The following is a 13,214-nucleotide window of genomic DNA, read 5'->3' as shown; positions in this document are numbered from 1 at the left end:
CTTGACAAGGTTATCAACTGCTGTTATACGAAAGTCTTTCCAGTGGTAAAGTACAAATAAGATTATTTGACCTTTGACCTCTAAGTATTCCTTTTACCTTGGGCCTAATAACCTTGATTTTGAAATCTCATGTCGTCTGGAAGAGGTGAATAATTGGTGCTTTTTTAAATCTGTCTAGCGGTTTAGACGCTAAGGAAATGACATTAAGTTAAGCTATTTGACCTTTGACCTTCATGTGAGTGGTCTTGACTTTGCACCTGGTGATCCGGGTGAAGTCTCTGCACGTTCCCTTGATGGGGTGAATAATGGATATTTGTTTTGATGAGGTAATAATAGATGTTTTATTAAAATCTTCCCAGCGATGTAGAAAACACAAATCTGAGCAATTTGAACTTTGACGTCCAAGTGCGAGGCTGACCTTGAATCTAGTGACATTCATCTTGATACAGTGAAGATACGAAAAGAGTTGAAGCTAAAAGAATTAAAGCAAATCGACCTTTCACCTCAAACGTCCTTTATTTTTGACCAAGTGACCTTGGTTTCACATCATAGTGAAGGTGTTATTTTGAGCAACTAAGTAGATCTGAAGCGGACACGATTTTATGTCAGATTACTTTTGACCTCCAAGTATGACCTTGACCTTGATTATCTTTGTTATGTGTTAGGCACGTCGTCTTGGTGAGGTTAACAGTCAATGCTTGTTTTATGAAAAAATTTCTAGCATTTTAGATGAGCGGATTCAGGGTTTTGACCTTTGACCTCCGATTATGTTTTTGACCTGGATTCAGTTACATGGTCAATGAACTCTCAACGTCGTGCTAATGAGGTACAAAACTGAAGCTAGTTTTTTTAAGAACTCATGCTAGCCGTTTAGAAAAAAGGTTTCGGAGATCAATTTGATATTTTTACCTTTGATATCCAAGTGTGGCCTTGACCTTGAATCTAGTGACATGAGTTGTGTGTCTACCGGTCGTCTTGGTGAGGTAAACAATTGATGTTAGTTTTATAAATGCTCCAGAGTAATTTAGGCAATATGGAGCGGATATTTGACCTTTGACCTCTAAATGTGACATCGACCTTGAACCTAAAGACCTAGTTTGTGCGCTCTGCACCTCGCCTTGATGGCGTTAACAACTGATGTGGGTTTTATTTACAATTTTCAAGCGGTTAAAACGATATGGCGCTGACACAATCGACGGGCAAGTGAGACTTAAGTATGGTCCCGCTATACTTCTAATGTTTATAAAATATGACCTCTTGGGCCAATAAAAGGTTTTTCTGTAATCTGACCTAGTGACATAGTTTTTACAACAAATATCCCAGATTCAAATTTGAGCTTGATTTTATGGACAGACATTCTGACTAGATTTCATAAAGGTCCGGTAGAAAATATGGCCTCTGAGTATTATTTGACCAAATAACCTAGTTTTAAACTCGGATGACCTACTTTCGATTACACCCAAAATTTTATTTCGGCAAACATTCTGATTTAGTTTCATTAAGATTATGCCAAAATTGTGACTTCCAAGTGTGGTAAATTTCTAACCTTGACCACTTTCTGCTCCGGAGAACTAATAATAAACAAATTGAAAATTTAATATTTCAACGTTTATTAAAATAAATTCATTTAAACAACATTTTTTAAAAAAGGAAAATCATATATATTTATCCAACATATTCGAAATATATATGATCACTTTTTTTAATGAAAGAATATAGTTGTTAGTGAATTAAAAAAATGAAAACACTTAACTCTATATTCCTATAGCGACACTATAAATCATGACAAACATTTCTTGATATAGGATAATTGTAATGCATTAGCATGAGTGAACAAATGTATAATGAATAAAAAACTATGTACTTCATTAAGGACAAATAATAAAACAAAAATACGTAAACTAAAATATATATACAATATCACAGATATCTGAAATAGTTATGATATACATACTTTACATATTTACAATATTGCACATTTAAACAGGCAGGATTTTGCCCAATATATACATTATACCATTACCATCATATACATGTAAATGTAATTATTTATATCATTTCTAATTCTTGTAATTTTCCGCATACTAAAACATAGTCGGACTACATCGTAGAGTAGTTTAAGTTTGTTTTAGATATGCAGTTTACAATACATTTTGACACAAAAATAGGGATACATACATTGTAATGATTTTTATGTAACTGTGTGTGTTTTCCGGTTTAGCGTCTTATTCAACAATTTTTCAGTCATATAACGACGGTGTCTCCTTACTGCAGTGGGCACTATGTCCAATGTATAGTGCTGCCTCACTGGAATATCACGCCGTAGACACGTGACATGATACCCCACCCAGTCACATTATACTGACACCGGGCTGACCAGTCCCAGTACTATCCTCTTAATGCTGAGCGCCAAGCGAGGAAGATACTAGTACCATTTTTCACGTCTTTGGTATGACGCGGCCAGGGAGCGAACTCACGACCCCGCATACTCGAAGCGGGCGCTCTACCACATTGTATTCTATCAAATCGTCATATGCCTCATGCTCAAACCCAACGATTCATAGATCTGCGCTCTCCTTATTGAGCTAAGCGGCGGGCTTTTAACCTACATCCCAGTCCATAACAATCCTGTTCTCAGTGCTTATATTCCAGTCCACAACGAGTAACTGGCAAATGATCAAATATCACATCTAGTGACGCTTTTGTGTCCTGAAAAATGAAAATATGTAGACATTAAAACAAATTCCGAACATCTCGATATGAAAGTGCATTTACGTGCAAAACACATGTTTTCAAAAACTTGTCCAAAAATCTCAATATTTATGAGTTCTTGTGTTATTTTATTACTATATGTACTGCGTTACCTGCTCATAAATATTGCAACATGTCGTCTTCAGCCTATTGTGTTCGTCTTCAGCCTACCAGGTTTCCTGCTGAACAGCTTCAAGAGACTCAACTCCAATATAATATACCGTCTAGACTGGCATCAGTCGTTAGAGTCCTTCAAAACAAATAGCTCGCCCATAAAATCCTCTTTAATAACACTTTCTTGAAAAATTTACAATATCTCTTATCTCTGACTCTAGATGAGCCTATGGAGAAAATGGTTTTCTGAGAAAACGTCAGTGTCAGAAAGAAGAAAGAAATTAGCATTATTACAGATTATTAGATCTCAACAGACCTTGTAAGTCTATAAACCGTCCTTAGACATACTAGATTTTTTTATGTATTTCTCATATAACAGATGAAACTGCCAAAACAGATTATATTCATTGAAAGTGTTTTCGTATACGATAAATTCCAAATTTGGAATTCACAAAAGTATGGATTATCATACCTTTTCGTCCTTCATCGGCTCGTATGTATGTGTATGCCTCTTGACTTATGGCATCAGAGATGATATTTGTTTCTCATCATGCAGACGAAGATCTGGCAACCTCATAGATCTGTTTTTTTAACAAGGAATGGAGTCGAGACGTGGATCATCCTGTATTTTCTCTTCTTGCACAGGAAACAGGACATGAAGCACGGTTCTATAGGAGTTGAGAAGAATTTCAACCTGATTAGTATCTTCTGGTGCAGTGGCAACCTCATAGATCTGTTCTTTCACAAGGAATGGAGTCGAGACGTGGATCATCCTGTATTTTCTCTTCTTGCACAGGAAACAGGACCTGAAGCACAGTTCTATAACAGTTAAGAAGAATATCAACCTGATTAGTATCTTCTGGTACAGTAAACTGTAACGACATTATTCTATTTTATTGAACATTGCAAGACTATATGATCATTTATGCAAGAACTTTACTAAGAAACGCGAGTGTAAAGTCTTCCAAATTTACTCTTTTTACTTTATAACTAATTTAACGTGAACAGATAGAACACCCATAAAACAATGTGTCATGTGTCGCGCTTGGGAACTCTGTAGAATCCAACTAAAATAGTAATTAATGATCAAATAGGGTTTTATAGCGCAAAGAACATACCAGTTTAGGCCAAATACGTCCTGACTGTTCCTTTTATGTATTTTCCACATGCCTGAACTGTGCAGTATCTGACAGTAGGAGCACAGGTTTCGCAGGTAACTAAATGGCCACACGGTAGAAAAACAATGCATACATCATTCTGCCGACATTGTGTGCATATAGACTGTTGCTTCAACTTTTCATTTTCTTCTTTGAGTTTTTTCTGTTCTAAAAGTTGAGATTTTTCTGAAATGAGGAAACAAGAAATAAATAAATCAATGTTAAGCAGAAAGACTTTTTAACTGATATTCAGATCCATAGCTGGACTGTAAGGGGAAAAGATCATTAATCTTGATGCTGCGCATTCGATACCCAGGCTATCCGAATCTGTTTCTCTCTCTCTCAGCTTCCGTCGAGAAAACTGTCATGTTGCTAAACAGTGTCAAACAAATACAAATCTAACACAAATTTAAGAAAATCAGACTGCAAAAGCTCAATTCATAGTAAAACCAAATATAAATGTACATTTGTATTGTAATATTCATAACTACACTGAATCTGCCTTACAGAAATGAAGGGATCTTACGCTCAAACTCAAAAGATGAACAACTACTACACAGCATGTACTAGACCGGTGTATGCCTGAACTGAATTATATGTTAAGAATTTAGTAGTAGCCTTAGTATGAATATGTATTACCACTAAATGACAGATCTTTAAACAAATGACATTCACTATCTATCACAATAAATTGTCTAAACATGCACAGTTAGTTTTATATCTGGCCAAGTTAAATGCGTTGGCGGAGGTTTGATACATTAAAAGTGAATATCTAATGACAATATGTTTAGTGAAAGATATGTATTACACATCTCGAAATTTAAATAAAGATGCATACTTAGAGCCCTGTTCATTTCTGGTCCTCCTGTATGCGTTGACACAGAGGGCGTGTCGTCCCTGGTCATTTCTGGTCCTCCTGAATGCGTTGAGACAAGGGGCGTGTCGTTCCTAGCCGCTGCTTGTGTCATTGGGACGTTTGAAGAGGCTGCACTGTTTACTTCTGTAGGTCTTTGGCTTCGTGAAGTGTTGTTATCTGTAGTCGTTCCAACAGATGGTAACTCAGATCTGGCTTGTGTAGACTGTGATGTGTGACTTTGTTGCAATGGTTCCACGTTTTGGTGACTGTTCGCAGAATTATCAGCTTCTTCTAATGCAAATATCTTTTCCATCAGACTAATTGCAGTCAGGTCTTCATGATCTAAAACGCAGAACAATAATTAGATTTAACAATTGCTTCTTTCCCCTGTCTTGTTCAATATTATGTGTAACAGAGTTACGCTTAAGCCGGTGCTAGGGGGTCTGAGAGGTGTTTCATTACCTCTCAAGAATAGACTCAATCAAACCGAGTCTGCTATTATTTTGCTTGGTTGCGTTCTATGCCTTCAAAGGATATCTTTACAGATTTTATTGTATGTGCATAATTGAATGTCTTTATATAACATAATTATGTTCATGATTCACTTTCTATATATAGTTTTAGTACATGCATTTAACTAATATCACATAACTTTTCTCATCTGCCATATCGGCCTCAGATATTTCTCTGACGTGTAATATTGAAAATGACGGAATTATTTTTTATGCAAACATAAAAAGAAAATTAACTGCAGTGAGTTTCGAACCCACAAGACAAAAGATCTGATAACATAATCAGTATGCTTTACCACTGTAATTGGTATGCAAGCAAGTAATATTTACATTTTGACCAATTACAAAAATGTTGAATTCCCTATGCGTCATTTCAATCTATTTATAGTTATGTTTGTAAAGAGGACAAGGCAATACGCTTAAATACATGAATACCCACGCATGTGTCTGCCAGTTATGCATATTAGAAACATACTTACGATTCTTGTACATGTGTAGTTAAATAAAGAAATAATTTTACATTTATTCTTTAAATAAGATAATCAATTTGCCTTGTGAATACGAGAGGCAACTCCATCCCCAGTTAAATATATAACAGATGTTTATATGAAGAGTAACTTCACTTGCAACACTTCTTTTTCTATATGAATAAAATCTATACTTAAATACCATTTTCAGAACCATCACTTGGAGCATTTTTCGCTGAAGATCATGTGTAACATTTTATACATCATCTAAATATTGTAGAACATTTTGCTCTACTGTAACAAAAATGCTGGAATTACTTAAATTGTCATCATATCAAATTAGTTAATACATAATTTCCGTTCAAATGCCAATCTTTTAATTTCCATGTTCTTATTTAAGGTGGACCTCTTCACATCTAGAAGTAGTTAAAGATATACTAGACCCAAAGCTCATGTTTGAAAACACGAACAAACACTACATATGAGCCGTGCCATGAGAAAACCAACATAATGGCTTTGCGACCAGCATGTATCCATGCCACACTGCGCATCCGCATCCGCGCAGTCTGGTCAGGATCCATGCTGTTCGCCTTCAAAGCCTATTGCAATTAGAGAAACCGTTAGCGAACAGAATGGATCCTGACCAGACTGCGCGGATGCGCAGGCTGGTCTGGATCCATGCTGGTCGTAAAGCCACTATGTTGGTTTTCTCATGGTGCGGCTCATATAGTTTATGTAAGCATAACATCAACAGGTTTATGTGTATTAACAGTACAATAAATTAGGTTTAAAATGGCACATACTGTATACATTTATACATAAATACAGGATGGCAGATTTTTACAATCAACTGTTACTGCATGACATTGAATTATGAATGCAGCTCTACATGCAAACTTAATTTACATATTTAGTAAAGTAAATACATTCAAGGATTTTATACATTTGAAGTAAATATCTAAAGATAAAATAGTTTAGCGAAAGATGGCCATTGGATATCTTTAATCATTTTATTAAAAAATGTGGAGGGGAGAATATTTATTTGAAAACAAATGTTGTATAAAACATTTCTTTATACTGTTAGTTAACATTAAAATATCTATCGAGTGCAAAGCAGCCATAGCCTCTCAGTAACGAAAACTACCTTTCAAGAACGACTTCTTAATGAAACTAGAAACATACGAAGGTGTATGAAAAAACACTGTGAATCATTGACTGATTTAAATAGTTTTGTGGGAAAATATGATAATAATCATAATAGCTATATCTTTTGATACTATTTTAATACTGTACGAAATGTCTTTCTTAATTTCTACTGCACTAAATGAAAAAGTATCACTGAAGAAATTCAGCTGGTTGTTTTGTGGACTTATGTGCTGGCCTTTTAGCTAACAGTCATGTTCACAGCTATCCGATGACATGCTCTATCAGTGTCTACATAAATCATGGAACACATAACGCAAATTACTGTGATTCGCGGACGCTTAATACATAATCATCGACTACGGATGTCTTTACAATGGTTTCAAAGTTTTGTGGAGTTCAGGTAATGATTTATGCATTATTAGGAATAAATATAAAAGTTATACAAATAAGTCTTTTTGTATTCAATTGAGCAGATAATTTTCAATTTTATTTACAATCAAATAGCAGTATAACGCATCGTCATGTTTTACTGGTATCTGCGTTTGATCACTGGCATGCAATTTGACATCACATCAATGCCAAGAATGCATTCACATAATATATATCAGACTGAAGAAATCATGGTAGGTACATTTATATTTCATCACCAAATAGTATTAAGTGCTGGTGACCAACAGAATCAGATATGACTTTGTGTTCTATGCTTATAAAGTCTTCCAATAGATTCTTAATTAACTTAGAGTACAATCATAAATCAATTGATTAGATATACATGCTGCAAATGATAAAAACCCGTATGTAGTAATGCATAATGTACTGTTTGAATAATTACTTTGTCACATTAATTACTTTATATGACATTCCTATTAACTAATGCCACTGGTAACAATTACACCAAACTTGGTCCGTGGCATCTTCGCTTACACCTCTACCAAGTCACCTTTTATGGGCCGCTAGAACAAAAATATAACACTCTTAAACGACTTCTCATGAACCGCTTTACGGATCTTCATCAGACTTAGTCATCAGCATCATCATAAGGCCTGCTTATGTTCAAATGGCGACACGCGGTCAATTTTAAGGAACTTTACCGCTTATAATACAATTGGTTGATGAATCTTCATAAACGTGCTCAGTAGCATCACCATAAGGTCCAAATTAGTTAAAAAATCATGATACTTCTTATGAATTGGTTAGTGGATCTTCATCACATTCGGCTTCCGGGTTATTTCAACCCGTTTTAGAGTACGCAAAAGCTAAAGAATTAATACATCTCGTGTACCGCTTGATGGAAATTCATCAAACACGGTCTGAAGCATCTAATAATTTTGTTCAATGGGACACTCAGCCCCTAGAGCAAACGATAAACCTTTAAGCGACTTCTTATTAACAATTTGATTGATCTTCAGCAACCTTACTGTGGCATCATTGTTAGGTTTTGTCCCAATAGTGTTCAATCGGGGGTACTTAACCCCCTTCATGGGCTTCTGGATCTAAAATAGAGTTACTTTTAAACGAGTTCGTTTCATGAATCGCTTCATGGATCTTTATTTAACTTGATCTAAAACATCTCTCAATTTTATCTAAATAGCTCTTGTTCTCATCCTCTTATGACCTAATGTGTCAACCCTGTGTAAAAATGGATGTAATTTGTATTAAAATGACAACCATACTGTGTAATGAATGCATGTTGTGGACACATTCCAATATCGCCCAACAGTTGCCTTGTAACATACGACGCAAAGAGCAAATGTACAGATACTAGTATTGAATTGACGTACACAGAATTTACATACTGTGTAATGAATGCGTGTTGTGGACACATTCCAGTATCGCCCGACAGTTGCCTTGTAAAATACGACGCAAAGAGCAAATGTACAGATATTAGTATTGAATTGACATACACAGAATTTACAAACCTTCTTATTAACATTCAGTCACTTGAGTTTAGAAAATAACTCTTCGCTTAATGGCAAATTTTGATGTATGCTTCCTTCAATTTAAGACAATAAATTGATTCAGGTGAGGAAAAAAGATGTGGTCACTCTAAAGGACAAAGATGTTATTGAACTCCCTTGCGACTAACTGTACCCTTCGGTTGTCCAATGAATACTAACAGCTGCCAGCTGGTGTTCAGCATGTATATACCATCCACGACTTCCTGTAGTCTGTCTCAAGTGGCACTCAAAACAAACCATAAAAACACTTGCGCTGTTACATTTCAATCTACTGATGTTGACAAGGATAAGAAATTTAAAGTTACTGCGGCTGTTGGCAAAAACCTTGACGTAAGAACCAGGATTTTTGCAGTTCAGCTGATTTCCATTCCCTATACGGCTCATCGAATATTTCAAAATTATCCGATTGATCCGATTCGGGTAAGTTTATCTTTATAGAGTAGTAGACAAACATATAAAATGTGTGTTTATTTAGTTTTTTTCTCCTTTCTCAACAGTATTTTCTGGCATTTTCTGTTATATAACGGCTGGCAGTTCTGCACCAGTACTTAGCAGTACTTTATAAGTAACTACCAACCCATCCATCCGAATTATCAATAATGGAAGACGAACGTTTTCAAACACGACATCTTCTAACAAATTATCATTGGGGATCAAATTCCGTCCTACGATCCGTAAACTATTTGGCCAAGCAGGTACTTGAAGTATTATCATTTACCTGACATAATATGCAACTAGAAGCATATTATGTGTAAATATTCTTACGTGGTATCCACTTTCTGTGGATGAAGTGCTATCATCAACGGTAAAATGAATATCCATGCGACCAGAATGAAAGAAATAAATAAAAGCGTGAGTATTAACATGAATAATTACTGCTCATTTATATATCCCTGTTTATTTGCTTCACTCAGTCTGCAGATTTACGCCTAAGGAGACTATGTTTTGCATGGTGTTGCTTTTATCTATGTTATAAATGTTTAAACATATATGTTGATAACATTCTATTTTATTTGTTCACTAGGTCCAGTTGGTAACAGATATAAAACTTTTATCTGGAAAGAAATGCTATGCACACAGCGACCCGCATATGTTAACATTTGACGGATTGTAAGTTTTATGCACATCGTTTTATGCATTAACACCACTGTAAGGTCTATTATTACTCGGACAAATTATCAAATTGTTTTCAGTCAAAGATGTAAGTCCATTTCAATATTTTTCCAATGCAGTACAAATCTGCAATGTGACTAAAGTACGTGATCTTCTAAACGAAGATCTGAGAATGACCTACTCACATTCATCTTTTTGTATAATATTTGGATCTTCGATATTGCTATTTTTATTTTCGCAAATCTATTTTTATTTAAACCAATCAGACGACTCGTTTCAACAAGCATTTGGCTGAACCATAAAAATAGTGTCGAATGTCAAAGGGTGAGAAAAATATACAGTCAGCTTGGAGCTCGAACCCGGGACCCCTCGATTAGAGGGCGAATGCTCTACCGACTAAGCTAACCGGCTGCCTGACACATATTATTCACTTACGTGACCAAGTCGTACCGTGACAGATAATACCTCTCAAAACACGAGGGCGCAGTCATGATGAGGTCGTCATAATTAACATGAAAACCCCAATATAGATTTTTTAAACTTCTACTTTCACTTTCAAAATGTTGAAAGCAAGGCTCTGATTGACTATCAATAGCACGTCTTCATATCCAAAGCGTAGCGTTAATTGGAGATGTACTTTAGTTTTCATGATGGTTCAAAGTACAAATCTCGATGTATTTGATTGCTACTTCGGACAGCTGAACACATGTAAACGTAATTCTTTAGACGTTTGACATCTTAGGTTAGGGCAAACATTATTCATTTATTAGATTAAAACAACATATGTAACGGAAGTTGCATTTAATGATGACATAATTACTAGTATATTAACTCAAGATGACTCCGTGGCCGAATGTTTACGATAAATTGACCCTCACCGCTGCGAATTTGTAACCTCGCTTGAGGAGTAGAATTATTTCATGTGAGGAAGCCAGCCACGGGCTTTGGAAAGGTTGATAGTTCTTACTATAACCTAATTATCCGTCTGTCCTTGATATAGTTAGAAAGTCACCACATAACCTCAGTTGTGTCGGCGTTACCCAAACAAAAATTATATTTATGTATCAAATATAATTACAAACAATATTTTGTTGTCGCATGGTAAGTATAAATTTCTGTATGCAGTGTATTGTTGTTTGTAAAGTGAAGGTCATATTGTAAATAGGCTTAATTCTACCTTCACTAAACTAAGTATTTATTGTTTTAATTGCTACTACACAGACATGCATTCTTAAAACATTGTTAAAAACCCCCAGAAAATTGTTCGTTAACTTTAAACAGGCACGAGTATTCGATAAAATGATATAAACTGTAAGTAAAGATGTAGTCGCATATATACACTTCTTATAGCCTACATTAACCAGTTGTGTCTTTGTAACCAATCATTTAGTGCAAGGAATGAGAGAATTTTATTTATTTCCTCAACAATCCTATCACTCAATCACAAATGCTTACATGATGTATGTTACTTAGTGAATGATGTAAAAAGTATATTTGCTTGGTTATTTGTTGTTTTTCTTTCAGACGGTACGATAACCAAAATGATGGAGTATTCACTCTGTACAGGAACACAAAGAACAAAGTAGAAGTAGGAATAGATCGTATTCAAATACTGCATTTCATTTATGTCTTATTGTTAGTGGTTTTGTCGTTATTTTTCTTTAAAAATACGTTATATTGTATTAGTAGGAACCAGTTTTAAGTTCATTCAGATGTTGAAGTGTTAAAGAAACACTCGCATTAGAACTGCAGTATATACAGTTTTGTAATAGGTAAAGAAATAAGGTTAATTTTGCCCCAAAAGCTTCAGTCACGAGTTTCACACTATTATGAGCAATATATAATACTTTTTAATCATAGGTACAGATAAAGACGAAAAAATGTCCTAATTACAATCCTAGAACCAATAAACCGTGGTGCACATGCGCAGTAGCTGTTCGTGCTGGGAGAGACATTTTTACGATCGACAACGGTGGCAAAAGCAGCATAGCTGATGCGAAATTCAGGATGTGTGAAGACCGTGTACTTCAACGGAAAGTTAAAAGAGATGAAACTGGTCGCGACTTCCACGTACGATGCTTAATTTCAAACATGGAGGAGGTATCGAGAGTACCATATAAGTTTAGAACAAAAATATTTAACATTGCCCTGCACAGTACGGGATATAGCGGGATAACTCCGTTGAATGTTAAATGATATTATAATAACACGCATAAAGGGATATCAAGTCTGAAGAAATACGATTTGCATTTCTAAAGATGACAAAATATCCCCCAACGAACAGGCTCAATGCTGAAATGTTTTTTGTCTAGATGTATGCGTAAAACAATTTCACTAATATGTAATGCTTTTAAATATTTAAGGTATACCTGCCAACAGGTACTGGGGTAAAGCTGGGTCGTATTGGTTACATAGGTTGGCAAAACTTGATAGAAGTAGATATCATACCAGCTGTAGTGGACGTGAACAATACAGACGGATTATGTGGTTCATTCGATCACGACAAGACCAATAATAGAACACACAGACCAGGATAAAAAAAATATGATCCAAATCTAAGCTGGAAGTAATGCGCTTCTGCATAAAGTTTTAAATTTTGTCAGTTGATATAAATGCGGGTTTTATTAAAATACTGAACCGTATGCACTAAGATTAGCATGGTTTAATTATCCCATATTCATTAAGAATAAGTGTACTTTTGTCCGAACAGCTTTCGTATCAGTGTAACTTAAGCAAAGTAAAAATATATTTCTAACGAGATTTAATATTTGATCCATCTGTTCTGTAAAAAAAGACTATTTCTTCTTTTTGCAACTATTGATATTCTACGTGGTAATACCATAAACATATCATTCCAGTACTGGTGCATAGACCATGAACACTGGCCAGATTATTTGTACGTCGACAGAACACATATCACACTAAACATAAAAAAACGAGAAAAAGAACTTGCGTTTCTTGTATATTTATTTCTAAGTAATATTAAACGTTTATAGTTTATGATTTCATGTCAATGTTGATTGATTTGTAAATCGATGTAACTTTATTTCAAGGGTGCCAGCTGGTGAAAATTTATTTGGTAAAAGTAATTATCACAAACTCGACCGTTGGGAGGAGGATCTATATATTTGTACTTGTGT

The 13,214-nt window shown here is 35.1% G+C and overlaps 1 long non-coding RNA gene across 3 annotated transcripts; it reads right to left on the bottom strand.

Moving 5' to 3' along the window:
- Positions 1-1,593: 1,593 nt before the first annotated feature.
- On the bottom strand, positions 1,594-5,258 carry LOC123555812 (uncharacterized). 3 transcript variants are annotated; one of them, XR_008371759.1, is made up of 6 exons: positions 4,861-5,257; positions 3,984-4,208; positions 3,590-3,671; positions 3,338-3,437; positions 2,865-3,001; positions 1,594-2,709 (listed from the first exon to the last, which is right to left on the bottom strand). It is a non-coding gene; the product is annotated as an uncharacterized LOC123555812 (long non-coding RNA). The 3 variants fall into 3 exon arrangements; XR_008371758.1 differs by having other exon boundaries at positions 3,338-3,684; positions 4,861-5,258; XR_008371757.1 differs by having other exon boundaries at positions 3,338-3,671.
- Positions 5,259-13,214: the final 7,956 nt, after the last annotated feature.

The sequence above is a fragment of the Mercenaria mercenaria genome, chromosome 7 (genome assembly GCF_021730395.1).
Source record: "Mercenaria mercenaria strain notata chromosome 7, MADL_Memer_1, whole genome shotgun sequence".
NCBI classification, from domain to species: Eukaryota; Metazoa; Mollusca; class Bivalvia; order Venerida; family Veneridae; genus Mercenaria; species Mercenaria mercenaria.
This window is presented reverse-complemented; position numbering and strand designations above follow the sequence as displayed.